This window comes from Schistocerca piceifrons, chromosome 11 (genome assembly GCF_021461385.2).
Source record: "Schistocerca piceifrons isolate TAMUIC-IGC-003096 chromosome 11, iqSchPice1.1, whole genome shotgun sequence".
Taxonomy (NCBI): Eukaryota; Metazoa; Arthropoda; class Insecta; order Orthoptera; family Acrididae; genus Schistocerca; species Schistocerca piceifrons.
In genome coordinates this window covers 139,434,287-139,451,475 of record NC_060148.1, presented here as the reverse complement: position 1 = coordinate 139,451,475, position 17,189 = coordinate 139,434,287, and the positions used below count along the sequence as shown (strand labels likewise).

Below are 17,189 nucleotides of genomic sequence, written 5' to 3'. Positions count from 1 at the left end.
TTGTACACAATAGACACATATCTAAATCATGAAGCAAAAAAGAAAACTTTCTACTGATGGTTTAAAAGCTTAATTTCAGACACATTTCAATTAACGATGTTCTTATTGCGTAATTTTTATCAGTCTTAGGAATCTGCATGGCAACAAATAAAATGAAAACAAAATTATATCAATAAAACACACTCAGCACAGTGCCTATGTGAACAATCAAAACAGCTTTCTATAGCACTCTGGCGTGTTCCTTTCCCTGTTTTGCCAGTCAGAACTAGTTATTCACTTTCAATGTCTTTGAAGTTTATAGGACATTACAGTGAAATCTGTCTTAGTTTTAGTTCTTTTGAGTTCAGCTCTCACAAGGCATATCTTGAATTTCATTCATATAAGATCTTCAGACTCATCCAAAGTAACCCCAAATATTGGAAGATATCATTTAAAAAGTCTGTGAGATTTAGAAATATATGTGAGACAAGATGATACCTTAGTTTTAAACGGTCAAACTTAATTTCCTTTTACCCCTCTCTTAAATTAAGTTTCATTTATATAAGTAATAGGCTAAAATTGTAAATTCTGTTCTATTTTCATCTGTTCTGACTGCAGCAACAAACACAGAAACAAGTTTATGTTTCATTTGTAATGATGTTTAGCCATAAGTCACAAATAATTTTATCTGTGTTTGTGAGGTATAGTTGTCATCTGTCAGTGGCTTAGGAAGGCAAAGGGTTGTTCCTTATTTAACAAATAATATTTTGAAGAACGTTAGGAAAATTTTCCATAGCTAAAATTAAAAAATGAAATTATTCCAAGGCTAATTACTAAAGATATTAACTATTTAATGATGTAAAGATATATAAGGTACACTTTACACTAACTGCGAATAAAGTAAAGTCTTGCATTCAGAATAAGATAGATTCTAGAGTAGAGATGCAATGAGCACTCTGGGACAAAACCTGTCACAGAGTTTGCTCCCCTTATTTGTATATGACATCGCATTCCAAGATAGTGGAATCGAAGATGGCAAGGCAGGAAATTAAAAAATCCAAGACAGAGCAAGTACTGAAATATCCAAGATGATGGAAATACCTCACTTCTCCAAATTTTAGAATGATGGGAAATTTAAGAAGCCTACTTACGACCGCGAGAAATTCAAAAAGCCCAGACTTGCATGTGCTGCCCTATTTTGGATGCGCTCAGTATACCCAAATGGCTTGTATATTGCCAATACATTTAGGGGCAGTGTTATGGAACAGTGTCTCCCATAACTGCTCTGTAATCTAATTAATGACCCATTCATCAGATTAGACTACAAATTCAATTCAATTTTCGAGCGATAAATGAAAGTGTACATGTAACTGAAACAAATGCCAGCGATTGGGAATCTAATAAGTTCTTTGTTATTGCAAGTCTATGCTGTGACTGATGTGTGTAACGTTTCTGTGTAAGCTGGGTCTGCTGGCTGGCTGTGGAAAGTCGAGAACTGCACGGCGAGAATGGCAAGTGGTTCGCAAAACGTTTTTTCGCTGAAAGGGACAGAATGCAGCCAGGTACACACTGGGAAGCAGCTGCAGCGCGGGACAGATGTGGGACGCCTTGCGTGGTCACTGCATGGGCAGCCGGGAGAAATCTGCGTTCTGTAAATTCCATTGTGAGAAGGAGAAAAAAGAATAACTTTTAAAAAGATAGAGGATTGTGACGGGTTGGGAAAAAAATGAAACAGAGAGAAGTACCCACTGGATCCAAAGGAGTCCAGCAATAACTTATGTTGAAATTTAGGGTCAGATATTCGTAGGCACCTGCTACAGGTGTTGAATATCAAAACCTACGATACTTAGAATCCTTTGTAACGTCAGATGCCATCAGATAATAGAGTGCTGTGGTCATACTGAATACTAGCTCTCGGAAGCTAAGTAAGGTTTCGCTACTTTTGTGGAAGATGCAGTTTTATAATAGGACCTGGTTAGCATATTATACGGCTCATCGTCTGACGTTTATTGTTTCACGAAACCGTGAACAGTAAACGTTGTTGTTTAATGATCCAGGATTGTATCGCCCATCTGAGGGAAGACGAAACCAACTACTCAGTGTTTCAACAAGATGACGCTACTGCTAACAGAGCTTACAACACACTATGCGTCTTATGGAAGAGTTTTTTGGAGAAATTTTCATCTCAAAGAACCTATGGCAGCCTAGCCCCTCGGAGTTTACGCTAACAGACTTTTTTCTTTGGGGAATAGCATGTAGTGTACCGCAAACGCCAATGCTTGATTGGAGATTTAAATATTGAAATAGCTTCATACATGAGAAGCATACCATAGCCAGGTGGACAGAAAGGGATTCCCAATAAAATTAGGCGGGTTGAGCCTTGTATAGTCACCCGTCGATGTCATTCTCAACATACTGTACATAGTGACCACACAGTTACTTTCTGAACACCCATACAAACAGTGTCACTCAATACACATATTATATACTCGTTACAGAGGAAATGTTGAGAAAGAAGAAATCCTGACCTCTGCCGCATTCGAGCAACGAAAAAATTCATAGGTGACAAATGAAAATTTCTATCAACGCTGGGGTTCTATACCGGGTCTTCTGTTTGGCAGGAAGATCCGTAAACTAACTACGCTACCTTGACATAGCAGTTAGACACAACTGCGCAGACTACACAAGTGTGCTACCCATGCTACATCCATATTCCTATTCGCCGCACAGCCGGCCATAGTGGCCGAGTGGTTCTAGGCGCTTCAGTCCGGAACCGCGCTGCTGCTACGGACGCAGGTTCGAGGCCTGCCTCGGGCCGGGATGTGTGTGATGTCCTTAGCTTCAAAAATGGCTCTGAGCACTATGGGACTTAACATCTGTGGTCATCAGTCCCCTAGGACTTAGAACTACTTAAACCTAACTAACCTAAGGATATCACACACATCCATGCCCGAGGCAGGATTCGAACCCGCGACCGTAGCGGTCACGCGATTCCAGACTGAAGCGCCTAGAGATGTACTTAGGTTAGTTAGGTTTAAGTAGTTCTAAGTCTAGGGGACTGAGGACCTCAGATGTTAAGTCCCATAGTGCTCAGAGCCGTTTGAACCATCATTCGCCTCACACTACCAAAGTTGTGTGCCCTAGCCCTCTTCCCCCTTTTCGCTCACCGCATCGCACAAAGTCCCTGCACTGAATGACGATGTTAGTTCTGACTGCTGAGCCAAAAGATTATGACCTCCTGCTTCATAGCCTGTGTGTCCGTCTTTTGAACGAAATACTGCACTGATTTCGCGTAACAGGGTTCCGACGGTTTGAAAATTCGGAAATTAGTGGTAAGTTCTATGGGACCAAACGCTGAGGTCATCGGTCCCTAGGCTTACACAGTACTTAATCTCACTTAAACTAACTTATGCTAAGGAAAACATACGCACTCATGCCCAAGAGAGGACTCGAACCTCCGATGCGGGCAGCCATGCGAACCGTGGCAAGGCGCCTGAGACCGCACGGCTAAACCGCGTGGCCCCGACGGTTTGTTTGCACAGCTCATGTACTTCGCGTAAATAACGGGACGCTGATTTGCTTACGCAGTGATAGCACCAGATAGCGACTCAGGTGGGTACCGTAGGATTTACATCAGACGCATTTCGTCGCCGAGACATCACCGTGAGTTCACTATATTGCTCCTCAAACCACTGTAGCACGGTTCTCGCTCCGATACACGGACCATTATACTGCTGAAAGATGACATCGCCGTCGGAGAAGACGCCGAGCATGAAGGGATGCAGGCGGTACGCAACTGTCAATGTGTCTCCGATTGCCGGCCGCGGTGGTCTAGCGGTTCTGGCGCTGCAGTCCGGAACCGCGGGACTGCTACGGTCGCAGATTCGAATCCTGCCTCGGGCATGGGCGTGTGTGTGATGTCCTTAGGTTAGTTAGGTTTAAGTAGTTCTAAGTTCTAGGGGACTTATGACCTAAGATGTTGAGTCCCATAGTGCTCAGAGCCATTTGAATTTTGTCTCCGGTTACTACCACAGGTGCCACGCAAGTGCAGGAGAATGCCTCCCACACCATAATACTGCTCCCACCAGCCAGTGTCAGTGGGTCGCTGCACGTCTGAAGCCGCCGTTCACCTCGATGACGACCATCGACGTTGTGTAGCAAAAATGTGGTTCACCCGAAGAGCCGACACTTTTCCATTGATCGACGGTCGTATCCCGATGGTCCTGTGCCCACTGCAACCGTAACTGACGATGTCGTTGCCTCAACATGTGAACACGTGGGGGTGGTGAGCTGCGGAGCTCCGTGTTGAGCAATGCACGGTGAGAGGTGTGCTCCGGAACACTTGTGCGGGCACCTGCACTGTGCTCTTTCGGCAGAGGTGCCACAGATCACCATCCGTGCTGCTTCACATAGCAGAGAAGCCTCCGAGCCCAACGTCCTGTGAAGAATAGTGGACGTCTAACCATTCAGCGCCTAATAGTAGTTTCACAGTCGAACCCCTTCCCACAGATGCTCACGACAGTAGCACGTGAACAGTCGACCGTCTCCGCCGTTTTAGAGGTACTCGTTCACAAGTTCTGCGTAATAATAATCTTCCATTTGTCGAAGTCGCTTATCTCGGTGGATTTCGCCATGTGCAGCCCGTATCTCCGCCGCCCGTGGCTGCTCCACTTACGCACTTTCATCACTGCGTGACGTGCCCGCAGCGCGAGCAGGCGGCGTCCGGCGACGCGGTGGGCAGTCGTCGTAACGTTTCGGCTTATCGCTGTATATCTGTACAAGTGGTGCCTGTTCTTTCGGACATGTCGGGAAGAAAAGACACCACTCATACAGGTTGTAGATGTTTTTGAAGGCCTTTATGGTCAAAAACATCAGATGGTAGAGAGTACCAAAATTAGCACTATGCGATCTAGAACTAACGCTCAGCAATGAATACTTGGTTTTGTCTTATTTACTTTAGCAGTCAAGGCTAATACTGACAGTGCAAAATGACAGCCACTCTTCTCAGTGCACGCCTTGTGAGGCGTGAAAGTTGCTCCCCTGACTCTGCTTGAGTTTTGTACACTGAATACTCCATGTAGCCACACGGGAAAAAAATACAATTAAGGGCAATATGGTTTATTCGTTTGGATGTTCACGTTACCAATTCTGACGCAGAGACATAAGCAGTTTGCACGACGTGTGCCCACCTCTCTGCCCACTGAGGCCCTCGAGCTGCCTGCAGCACTCACTCACTCTGCACGGAGACGCTCACAACGCGACACTACAGAGCGCCCTGCCCTCTACCACTCCTTTCGTACCCACAGGGCTTCAAGTTCAGTGTCTGGACGTAAATTTGCTGAGGTGCCACCACGCAGTTGTCAAACAAACAAAACAAAATTGGCTTCGAAGGAAACAAGACGTCCGAGTGTTGTTACCGAAACAGCATTTGACTAACTCAGCTTGTAGCATAGTCGGATTTTCAATCATGAACACGAAAGTGGAATCTAGCCAGTAGCATACTTTTTTGAATGTAATATTTATCAACAACGTTAAGTAAGAAATAAAAGTGGCATCCTTTTATTGACGGTTACTAGATGTCTAAAAATAAATTTAAACTTCTTAGGAATATGCCAAAACGTATTTTATTCAATGAAAAAATTACATATTTCAATAACACTAGTGAGTCTGTGAAAATGATACTTTCTCATTATCTATCTGATGTATCGACTTCGTATGCCATATTTCAATTTACTGTCAGTAGCAACGAATAACCAAGATGTTATTCTTATTAAACACTATCGTTCCATATCTGTCAATTAAGATTACACTTTGTTAATAAATATAGAAGTTTTTTAAAAAATCAAAAGATACAGGGTGACGCAGAAAAACGGGAACATTTCCACAACTAGAAGTGAAGAAGGAAATAAATTGCATTCATCGTAACTGAAACCTCCCAACTTTGCCATTTAGGAAACTTTGATGGCATTTATCATTTTTCAAAAATTACGTCCTTTAGATGGCGTCCTCCTGTACGAATACATTCGTGAAACCTGCTGTTGAGATTCCTCATTGACCGCTGCAACATCTCAGCTGGGGTACTGTGGATTGCATCCCAAATTCTCTGTTTTAACTCGTCCAGGGCTCTTGGTCGAGTCGTGTAGACTTTGCTCTTGAGGTAGCTCCACGAGAAAAAATCACAAACGGATAGATCTGGCGATCTAGGAGGCCCGGGTATGTTAACGAATCGTGAGATCACACGGGAGCCAAACAATTCTCGCACGTATGCCACTGATTGCCGTGTAGTGTGTAATGTCGCTTCGTCACGTTGAAACCAGGCTTCTTGAACGTTTGCAAAGTTGTTCACTGCAGGAGTAACGAAAGTTCGTAACATCTCCGCGAACCGATCGGCGTTGACAGTTATTGTGTTTCGTTGTTCATTTGCGAGACAATGCGGTCCGATAATCCCACGTGATGAAACACCACGCCATACAGTCACTTTAGTGGCGTGTGAAGGGCGCTCATGAACGTCATTAGGATTTGTGTTTCCCCAGTAGCGGTAGCTCCGTTCGTTCACATTACTTGTGCCTCATCTGACGTCCACAACTTTTTTTTAGAAATTCATCGTCATTGTTTATTTTTGTTACTATTTGTTGACAGAATCCTAATCGTAATCGGAAATCGTGATCCTTAAATTGTTGCACCATCTGTAGTTTGCACGGATGAAATTTTAAATCAAGATGAAGGACTCTGCGAACACTCTCCCGGGACACTCCAATCGCTGCTATTTGCTTACGAATTGACGCCGTGGGCTCCGTAAGACAGACTGGCGTTCAACATCAGTGTTCGCTGGAGAACGCACACTTCTTGGTCGTCCTGTTGGTTTCTTTTTGAGGGCAGATCCAGTGTCTTCAAAGTTATTAATCCAACATTTTATCGCGTCTTTCGACGGAACGACATCATGACATCCTAAATTACAAAAACTTCGAAACTGCCTCTGTGCCGCTAGCAAACTAGCATTGTTTTTGTAAAACATTTTTATGGCTAACGCACGCTATTGTCCGTTCCACTGACGCACGATTAGTGAAATGGCGAACTGTTTACTTCCTGTCTGTCACGAATCCGCAGTGCTGCCACGTGTGCATGGCTGCCACTACTCATTTCAAACTTTCCCGTTATTCTGTGTCACCCTGTATTTATCTTACTAGCGAGATTCGAACCATCGAACGTACTAACGTGCTGAGAAACCGACGAATTCGTCGAAATAATGAAAATTGTTTTTAACTGCACTTGGAGATCTGCTAATTTTGAAAGGTGATATTTCAGCGTTCTCGCTTCCCACGCCCGGGTTCCCGGGTTAGATTCCCGGCGGGGTCAGGGATTTTCTCTGCTTCGTGATGACTGGGTGTTGTGTGATGTCCTTAGGTTAGTTAGGTTTAAGTAGTTCTAAGTTCTAGGGGACTGATGACCATAGATGTTAAGTCCCATAGTGCTCAGAGCCATTTGAGCCTTTTTTTTTTTTTTTTGATATTTCAGAGTTCTTTGTCGTACTGTCTTAGAAAATTTATGTGCGTGCACTGAACTCCATCTGCTACAAGTGTGCACAAAATCGAAATCTGTGAGGACCTCTCGTCCATGTAGAATCCTCCTTTTACCACCAGCATAGCTGTGACCTGAAGCCACTTTGGCACAAAAAACTTTTAATAATTATCTGACAGGTCTTTCACTGGAAACTGTCCTCAGAAACATTAATAAATTATTTCTTTGGTATTGTGTAACGTCATCACATGTACAATCAGGGCCTTCCCCCTACTCTCTGCACTGCCGAAGGAGTCTGCTACCTCTGCAACAAACCACCTCCGTCGCTCGCTAATGGGCGATCGTTGTCGAAATCCATACGCTGTGTGGAAAGGCCACATCACAGAAGAATTTCAGTGTTCCTGCTACAGACCCTGGAAGCAAATGAATCCCTTACGCGACTTGCCATACGATGAAACAAATTGTATTATCTTGCGTACATGGGCGTGTTACAGCGTGTCATGGAATGATTCCGTAGTATCTATCATTTTATTTGCTACTGGAGAAAGGTTTTTGGGCAGCATTACGTTAGTGAAGCATCTGTATCCATGTACGAGGCTAATCCAGAAACTAAGGTTACAAAAATTTTTTGAGGTGCAAAAAATTTAATTTATCATAATAAAATTTAGATGCATTGTAGTACAGGTGTTGCATTATTTTTCCAAGCAATCACCATGTATCTTTACACATTTCGTCATAAGTAGGACGAGTTTTTTGATTCGTGTGTCATAGACGTCTCCCACCGCTTTTTTCAGTCAGTTCTTCACTTCGATTTTCACCTCGTAGTCGTTGGAAATGTGTTTCCAATAAGGTTTTTCTTCAATTTATTGGCTGACCAGTGTGACCGAGCGGTTCTATGCACTTCAGTCTGGAACCGCGCTGCTGCTACGGTCGAAGGTTCGAATCCTACCTCAGGCATGGATGTGTGTGATGTCCTGAGGTTAGTTAAGTTTAAGTAGTTCTAAGTCCAGGGGACTGATGACCTCAGATGTTAAGTCCCACACTGCTTAGAGCCATTTGGACCATCAGTTTAGTGAACAGATGATAGTCACTAGGTGTGAGATCGGGGCTGTGACAGAGTTGGCTTAAAACATCCCAACCAAACAAAGTCAGCTACTCTTGCGTTGAATGAGCGGTGTGCGAACGCGCGCTCTCATCAAGGAGACAGAGTCTCGTTGTCAGCACGTCTGTTTTGTATGGCTCTGCGAAGTTTCTTCATGATCCCACAGTATCTTGCAGCATTTATGGTCCCACCTAATTCCAAAAAATCAACGGGCGAAACTCTTTTCCTGTCCCAAAACACTGACACGACGATTTTCCTTGCTATATCCTGGGTTCTGAATTTCTTGGCTATAATATTTCCGCTCGTCTCCCTTATACAGACCCTCTATATACTCCTTTTACCTTTCAGCTTTCCCTTCCTTGGCTAGGACTGGTTTTACATCTGAGCTCTTGATATTCATACAGTTGCTGCCCTTTTCTCAAAAAGTCTTTTTAAATTTCCTGTAGGCGGAATCCATTATCCCCTAGTGAAACATTCCTACAATTGTCCTCTACCCATTCTTGCTCAGCCATTTAACACTTCCTGTCCAACTCATTTTGAGAGAAGTTTGTATTCCCCTTCGCTTGCTTTATTTGCTGCATTTTTATATTTTCTACTTTCGTCAATTGAATTCAGTATCTCTATTATGCCTTGCCTTTCGACCTATTTGACACTCTGCTGCCTTCTCTATTTCATCTCTTATAGCTATCCATTTGTCTTCTACTGTATTCCTTTTCCCTGCTCTACTCAACCGCTGCGTAATACTTCGTCTAAAACTATCAGCAACCTCTAGTTTTTTCAACTTATTCATGTTCCTTCTCCTTAATTTCCTACTTTTTTGCAGTTTCTTCAGGTTTAATTTACAGTTCGCTACCAATAAATTGTGGTCAGAGTCCAATCTAACCGCGTAAATGTCTTAAAGTTCAAAATCTGGTTCTGAAATCCCTTTCTTGCCATTATGTAATGAATCTGAAACCTTCCAGTGTCTCCAGGAGTCTTCCATATATACGCGCTACTTTGATGATTCTCAAACAAGGTGTTAGCGATGGTCGCGTGGGGTAGCTGAGCGGTCTAGGGCGCCTTGTCACGGTCCGCGCCGCTCCCCCCGTCGGAGATTCGAGTCCTCCCTCGGGCATGGGTGTGTGTTGTCCTTAGCGTAAATTAGTTTTAGTTAGATTAAGTAGTGTGTAAGCCTAGAGACCGATGACCTCAGAAGTTTGGTCCCATAAGACCTTACTATAAATTTCCATTGTTAACAATGATTAAATTATCCTCTGTGCAAAATTCCACCAGACGGCTTGCTCTTTCATTTCTTTCCCTGAGTCGAAATTAAATTTTTGCTTTTCTTCCTTTTCCTACCACCAAACTGCAGTCTTCCATGACAATTAAATTATCGTTTCCTTTAACTAGCTGAATAATTTCTTTTATCTCATCATACATTTCTGCAGTCTCTCCATTATCTCCAGAGCTAGTTAGCATATAAACTTGTACAACTATTGTAGGTGTGAACTTAGTGCCTATCTTGGCTACGTCAATGCGTTCACTATGCTGTTTCACGTAGATTACCTGCATTCCTATTTGCTTATTCATTATTACACCCACTCTTGCATTATCCCTTTGTGACTTTGTATTTATAACCCTGCATTCATCCTGTTTCTCTTGACACCGAGCTTCGCTAAGTCTCAATATATTGAACTTCAACCTATCCATTTCCGTTTTTAAAACCTCTAACCTTGCGAGGTGCCGGGGCTAGCAGTGTTTTTAACACTCAATTCTTAGAGAATTTACATATGTACATGATGCTCTAAGCCCCCCCTATTCTAACTCCAACTTTTGCTGTTGCACAAGGATAAAAAAAATACGCGAACTGACTAATCAACCCTGCCGGTGGAGTAGAAGAGAGTTTGGCACCTGCAATAATTTAATTTGATAAATAAGTTAATTAAACGAAGGTTTCATTAACATAGTGAGGAATGATGGGGTTGCTCTACCTGTTAACAGAATGAAAGTTCTGTCCAAAATAACAATATGATTTATTAAGACTAAACACAAAATAATAAACAACAACACATGAAACATTAACAATACATCAAATTGGCTCTAATTGGATACTTAAACAAACGCTGTGAATGTGAAGTTGTCCCTAAACTAGATTGTGAGGATTATGACGAAGTGATATGTGCAGCCAATTCCTAGCAACTCAATTCTTAGAGAAAACACATAGCCAACCCAACATTAATTGCTGCTACCCAAGACAGAACAAAGTTAAAAAAAAAAGACGAACAGGCGCACTCTGCTGAGCTCTGATTGTCACCTAGGAAAATCCCTATCTGCCGGTGCTGCGGACATACATTACCAAACCGACTTCTTGACTCCCAGGACACGATCTGCCGTACCGGAGCCGTTGGCTGGTTGCTTCGACGTCCTCGACCGAAAGGCGAGAGCCGACTACCCACAAGAGCACCCGTACAAAAACCGAACACAGAACATTCCCGCCCCCACGACAGTGGCCGTGGTTAAACGTTCCAATCAGCAACTCGAAAACCGGCGGAAATTCCACTCCATTGCTGGAACGCTACCATTCCACCAATGGAGATTCTTGGCGCCAATTTCTGCGCCGATCTTGCTACGTCACGGAGCTATGCCCTGAGCAAGCCAATCACAGTTACTATTTTGCAGAAAGTGCGGGAATTTTCCCACCACAGCTGCCTGGGTACACAAGTCATTCCCACGCCTCGCTGGTAGCCCGCCAGAAAGTGTTTTCGCTAAGTTTCTGCGAAGTAACGGAACCTCTATCCCAGCCACTACTTCAAGCTCTGCGGGCGTGCCTCTTGACAATGTCGGTGTCTGCAAAGCATTCACTCGACTTCCTCACACCCGTCGGCTTAAAGCTTTCCAGATCAGCAGAGCCAGCCTGTCACCGGACCACCCGGGTGACGAGAGACGCTGCGTGGGAAGTCCGCGTGTGAAGGAATAGCAACTTTCCACCGCATGCAATTAGAGAGGAGAATCGTAAGATAGAAATATGAGAGGGGGCTCATGCCACCTCTCATAGCCCCTACGCCATTTTAGATTGTAATTGGTGAGCGGTTGGCTCACTTAGGAGCAAGGTAGTGAGTAATCGCCCAAGAACAATCTCGCAAACTGGCTGCACATGCCGCACTCTATAAAGAAAATAACTGCAACTGAAAAATGCAGCTCATAGAGGGAGGATTATTTATGATGTAGCCAACTTCACCTTCTTAATATGGAACACTAACACTCACATCACACATCCATACCCAGGGAGCCCCTTCCAAACACCGATTCACACAGACATTCACTCTCTAAATATGGCCCGGGCATGTGAGCCAAATATGGAGCAATTTATTCTTTACAATCAGAGTTGGAGTGCTCCGGAATTAAATGCCCAAGATGTTACAACAATTTTAATCATTAAACTAACCTGAACTCACTCACACATGATACTATTTAAGTTAACAATCTCTTTGTGAGCTTTCAGAATCTAATTACGACCTCCGATTCATTCTGTCTCCCTGCAGCAAGAATAACCTTTACAAAATGTTCCCTGAACTGATGGTCCATTCACAATGACAGTGGTGGTATCTGCTTCAGTTTATGGGGACTTCAGGCACACTGTTTCCATACACTCAACAATAAATACAAGATAAAAAAAATGGTGTGGAGAACAATACAGTAATTTGTAATAAGAATTACAGTGTAAAACAAACACATACAAGGTATCACATACATTACAAAAACAACACTAGAGAAAGAAATTAAAAAAAAACAAGGTTCATGGGACATTAAGTTGTGCGTGCACATTGCACACTGTTCACGACCGTGCTGAGAATGAGGCACTAAATCACATTGTTAGAAATGTTCGAAGCACTTCACAAATTCATTAGTTTCTCTGAGGGGGTTGGTATGTTGAGTCACATGCATTGATGCACGTGGTTCCATGTCTTGAGCATTGGAGGGCGGCTTTTGGGATGGGGACACAGTACTGACATCACATATGGCTAAACGTCGGGTGTTGTTGCTACGTTGTTGCAACAGCAATAGGGAGTGCTGGAGCGTCTGCAGTACGCTGTTGAGATTGTAGTCAGACCCACGCATATGATCACGGCAGTACGGTAGGAAGACACAGTGATAGGCCCTCCTCACGTCGATTAATTGTCTCTGATGTCTACTTGTTGGGATACATCACTAGTCTAGGTCTCTTCTCTCGCTGGGCAGTACTTTACGTTTCCCAATATTGCAGTTCGACGAGGGATGATGGCACGTGGAGTGACTCCACAAGTGTGTGAGGTCATCCATACAGGATCGAACTAGGAGCGACGATTGCTAAAAACTGCTCTCTAATAGAGAGGAGAAGTTAGAAATGAGACCATACATTTGTTAGTGTGGCACGATACTGCTTTGTGTAAGCAGATCGGCCAATGCTAGTGAGTTGTAAAAACCCAAACAGGTGAGTATATAGCGTCCCTTTCTGTCCTGAGGCACATGAGACGCCGGTTATGACACCATATGTGATCTTCTTCGTGTACTCACGACTACGTGGTCTGCCGCAGGGAATCCCTCCAAACGGCTGCCTCGTGTGGGTCGCGTGTCAGTGTCAACGGCCAGCCTCACTTTCGCTTGTGGCCCGGCGAGGATCCTCCCTAATCCCTCAGGTACACGGCCCGGTGACTGTCAGCTTGTAGGACCGGACGCCCTCGCGCACCTCACGTCAGGTAGCGCGCCGACGCTCTCCTCCTGCAGGTAGCCGATGACCTCCAGCTGGCCTCTGGATTGCCACAATCCCCGTCATCTGCACAATTCTTACAAAAATCCTATGCCTAACTTTTCCCCATGACCTTCTATTTTATAATAAATTTACATAACGATACATTGATGGTCTGTCATTTCAGACACTGTAATTTTAATTTTATAGTTATTTATCTGTAGCTATCATAACAAAAAAAATGGAAATAATTTATCTTGATATTTGTGTAGAGACCGATCTCAGTATTGTACATGGTGTGTGATAACTGATGCTATGTAATGGATGAACAACTAAATGTGCAGGCCCGCACTAATATTACTATTACTTATATAGATCGACAGTAGACATGCTCAAGAATTAACTACCATTTGCCAACGATCTACATTCAATGTCTTTTAATTAAATTATGTTGTTACGCAGGTCTAAGTTTAACTGATCTATAAAGAACATGCAACTATGCTACTTTCGCTCGCCCGTCGTCCCTCCATCTCGGGTCTGTGGTTTGGTGACCTGGAGAATAGCATCTTAACAAGCGCGCCAAACACTTGTGGTAGAAAACCGCCACAATATTAAGGATCTAGTTATTGTAAAATCCTAAAGTTTAATTTATCCTAGTATATGGTACTCTCTTATTATTATTATTATTTTTTTTTGTTTTTTACCTTATACAACACTCTTACATAATTACTGTTACGCTGAGATATCTCGCTGCTCGCCGCTATTGACGACAGTGATGTGCGCGCCGTACGACATGGCCTCCGAGTTCTCACTACGCCTCACTGAAACTCCGGAGACTGGGTTAGCCATGGCTATACAAGACAATAAATTTATAGTTGAACTTAATTTTGTATGTGATGCAGTCTTAGCAATGAAAGCGCACCTTTCCAGAGGCAATGTAATTTGACCCAGCCAAGTCTGGTTCCTGTTGAGGATTCAGTCGCCCACCACATGCCAGTTACACAGTATTTCACGAATATCCTAGTATGAGTCACTGGTTATTCATCTGTGACAGTCGCAAGCAGCATGCTAAATCCCCAACCAGCACATTGGCATGGTAGGCTTTATGCTCGCATTTCTACCGTCTAGGCCCTAGGGCACCATTGGAGTCAAACGCTCACAGGTTCACCCCGACTTGCAAGACAACGATGTTGGCGCATCACTGTAAAAACTATACTGCCAATATTCATCCTCGAAATCACGCAATATACCACAATCTTGCAGTGCACTGACGCGTGCCTGCAAGCATTGGTATGAACGTCTCACGAACTGGCTGTGGCCGCTATGGAGCGTATCACGACTTCTCAGAACGCTTCTAAGAGCACGTTCTTGTATGCGCCCGTTTGTGCGACATCTCGTCACTCATCCTTATCCCTCAACATGGACACCAGATAGGAAAGGACAAAAACATTTCTCATGGAAAGGTAGTGCCTTTTATCGCAACGACAGAGGAGATCCCGAACATAGACAAAAAATTAACAGCAGTACATTCTTATGCGAGAAAACGCAGCGTGTTATTACTTTTATTAACAATCTTAATCTATTAATGCGACGAGTATTGTTCCCCGAAGAAAAGTTCATATCTTTGCCTATTCTACTATGTACACCACTTACACTACTACTATAGCAAGGTTCATGTACTTGCCCATTCTACTATGTACACCACTTACACTACTACTATTCCACGAACTCCTTTATGTGAGAGATGTGGTGGAGTCCTATGGACTTCTTTCCTTTCAGCGTCTCCAATTCATAAGCATTGTGGTGAGCTGCTCTCCTTATACGGTACGGGCCGTTGTAAACAGAATAGAATTTTTGGCATTTCATTTTTTGTTTGTTCGAAAGTCGGAAAGACTTAACGAGCACCTTTTGTCCAATTTGGAAGTGTCGTAGACGAGCTCCCCTGTCGGCACGTCTCTTCCTGACCTCTGCTGCAGCCCGTATCCTCTTGAGAGCCAAATCCACTATGGCTTGGTGCTGCGTTCGCGATCTTGGTGGGAAGTTTACGACCTTGGATATCAAGTCCTTAGGAATCCGGTTTTTCAGTACTGTAATGGGTGCCAATTTTGTTATCCCATGGGGTGCCTCATTGATCACCTCCTGGAAGTCTTTAAGGAAAACGTCCCATGTCGTGTGCTGTTTGTTACAGTACAACCGGCACAAGTTTCCGAGTTCTTTAATAACCCGTTCTGCAGCATTCGAGCTCGGATGGTGTGAAGATATAAAGATGGGATCAATTTTACATCGACGCAACGTCTCCTTCCATGTTTTTGACTTAAACTGTGGCCCGTTATCAGAAATAATTCTACTCACATGACCAACCTGTGGTAGGATATCCCGGATTAGGGCTCGTGATACGGTTCGTCCTGTCGCCCTCTTCAGTGGCGTAAAGGTAACGTATTTGGACGTTAGTTCAACAAACACTAATACGTAAGTATATCCTCTTCTTGTTCTTGGCAAAGGTCCCATCAAATCTGTTGCTGCTAATTGTCTTAATTTGGTCGGTACGATTGGGTATAATGGTGCCTGCATGCTCACAGTGGTGTGCTTAGCCTTTTGGCAGTCTTTACACACCGACAGTACCCTCCGAATTCGACGCTCCATGTTTCGAAAGTAACACATGGTCCTTAGCTTGAGATTGCACTTGCGTGGTCCGAAGTGTCCATAGCTGAGGTGAGTATGCCATATAACCTTGTTTATTAGGTGTTCAGGGATGCATACCCCCCATTCAGTGTCATTGGCATAATTTCGGTGGAAAATTATGCCTTTCCGCAAGAGGTAGAACTCCCTGATGGTGGCGTGTCTTCTGTCTATCCATTTCTGTTTCAATAACACTAGGGCAGGGTCCTTGTCTTGCTCCTTCTTGATGTCATGCATACTACAGGTAATAAAATTTTCAAAGGCTACTTTCTGCATATAGAAAAGGCAGTAGTGATTTTCCTCCAGATCTTCTTCCGTGTTGTGCTCAAATCCGATCGGTAACCGTGATAAGGCGTCTGCAATAATGTTCTGACTGCCGGGGATATATTCTATCGAAAAGTTGTACTGCTGCAGATATGATGCCCACCTCATGAGCCGCCTGTGATTAAGCTTTGCAGTCATCAAGAACTCGAGTGCCTTGTGGTCTGTGTACACCCTCGTCTTGCGACCAAACAGAAGGTATCTGAATTTTTCAAACGCCCATACAATAGCCAGCGCCTCTAACTCGGTTACTGAGTAATTCCTCTCACTCTTGGCTAGTACTCTGCTACCCAACGCAATTGTCTTCCACCCCCTGTTTCCTTCATGTACATAGTCTTGGAACACCATGACACCCAGACCTGAGTATGAACTGTCCGTTACTATGCAAAGCTCTTCTGCTAAGTTAGGGTGTGATAGGATGGGTGCTTGTAATAATGCGAATTTTAATGCTTTCCATTCGGATTCGGCCGCCTCATCCCATTCCCAAGGAATCTTCTTTCCTGTAAGTTGATGCAACCTAGGACTGCTCTGAGTTTTGACATGTATAAAGCGGTTGTAAAAATTTATGATCCCCAAGAACCCCCTTAACTGCTTCTTTGTCGTAGGAATGGGAAACTTTTCAATCGCTTCGATCTTTTCGGGATTTGGCGCAATGCCCTCACCCGTGATGATATGTCCTAGAAATTTGACAGAGGACGTCCCAAAATTCGATTTTTCGATATTGATAGTCACTCCGTATTCCTTGAATGTCGCAAGGAGTTCACCGAGGACCGCATTGTGCTCTCCCCAAGATTTCTCCGCGATCAGCAAATCGTCCACATAGCTGGTGACATGACGTTTCAAATTATCGCTTAGTATGCCGTCCAGTCCCCGAATGAATGCGGC

At 43.8% G+C, this 17,189-nt stretch overlaps 1 protein-coding gene across 1 annotated transcript in view; it reads right to left on the bottom strand.

Moving 5' to 3' along the window:
* Positions 1-17,189, bottom strand: part of LOC124720404 — a 120,125-nt gene that overhangs the window by 25,991 nt on the left and 76,945 nt on the right. The gene's annotated exons all lie outside the window — the stretch shown is intronic.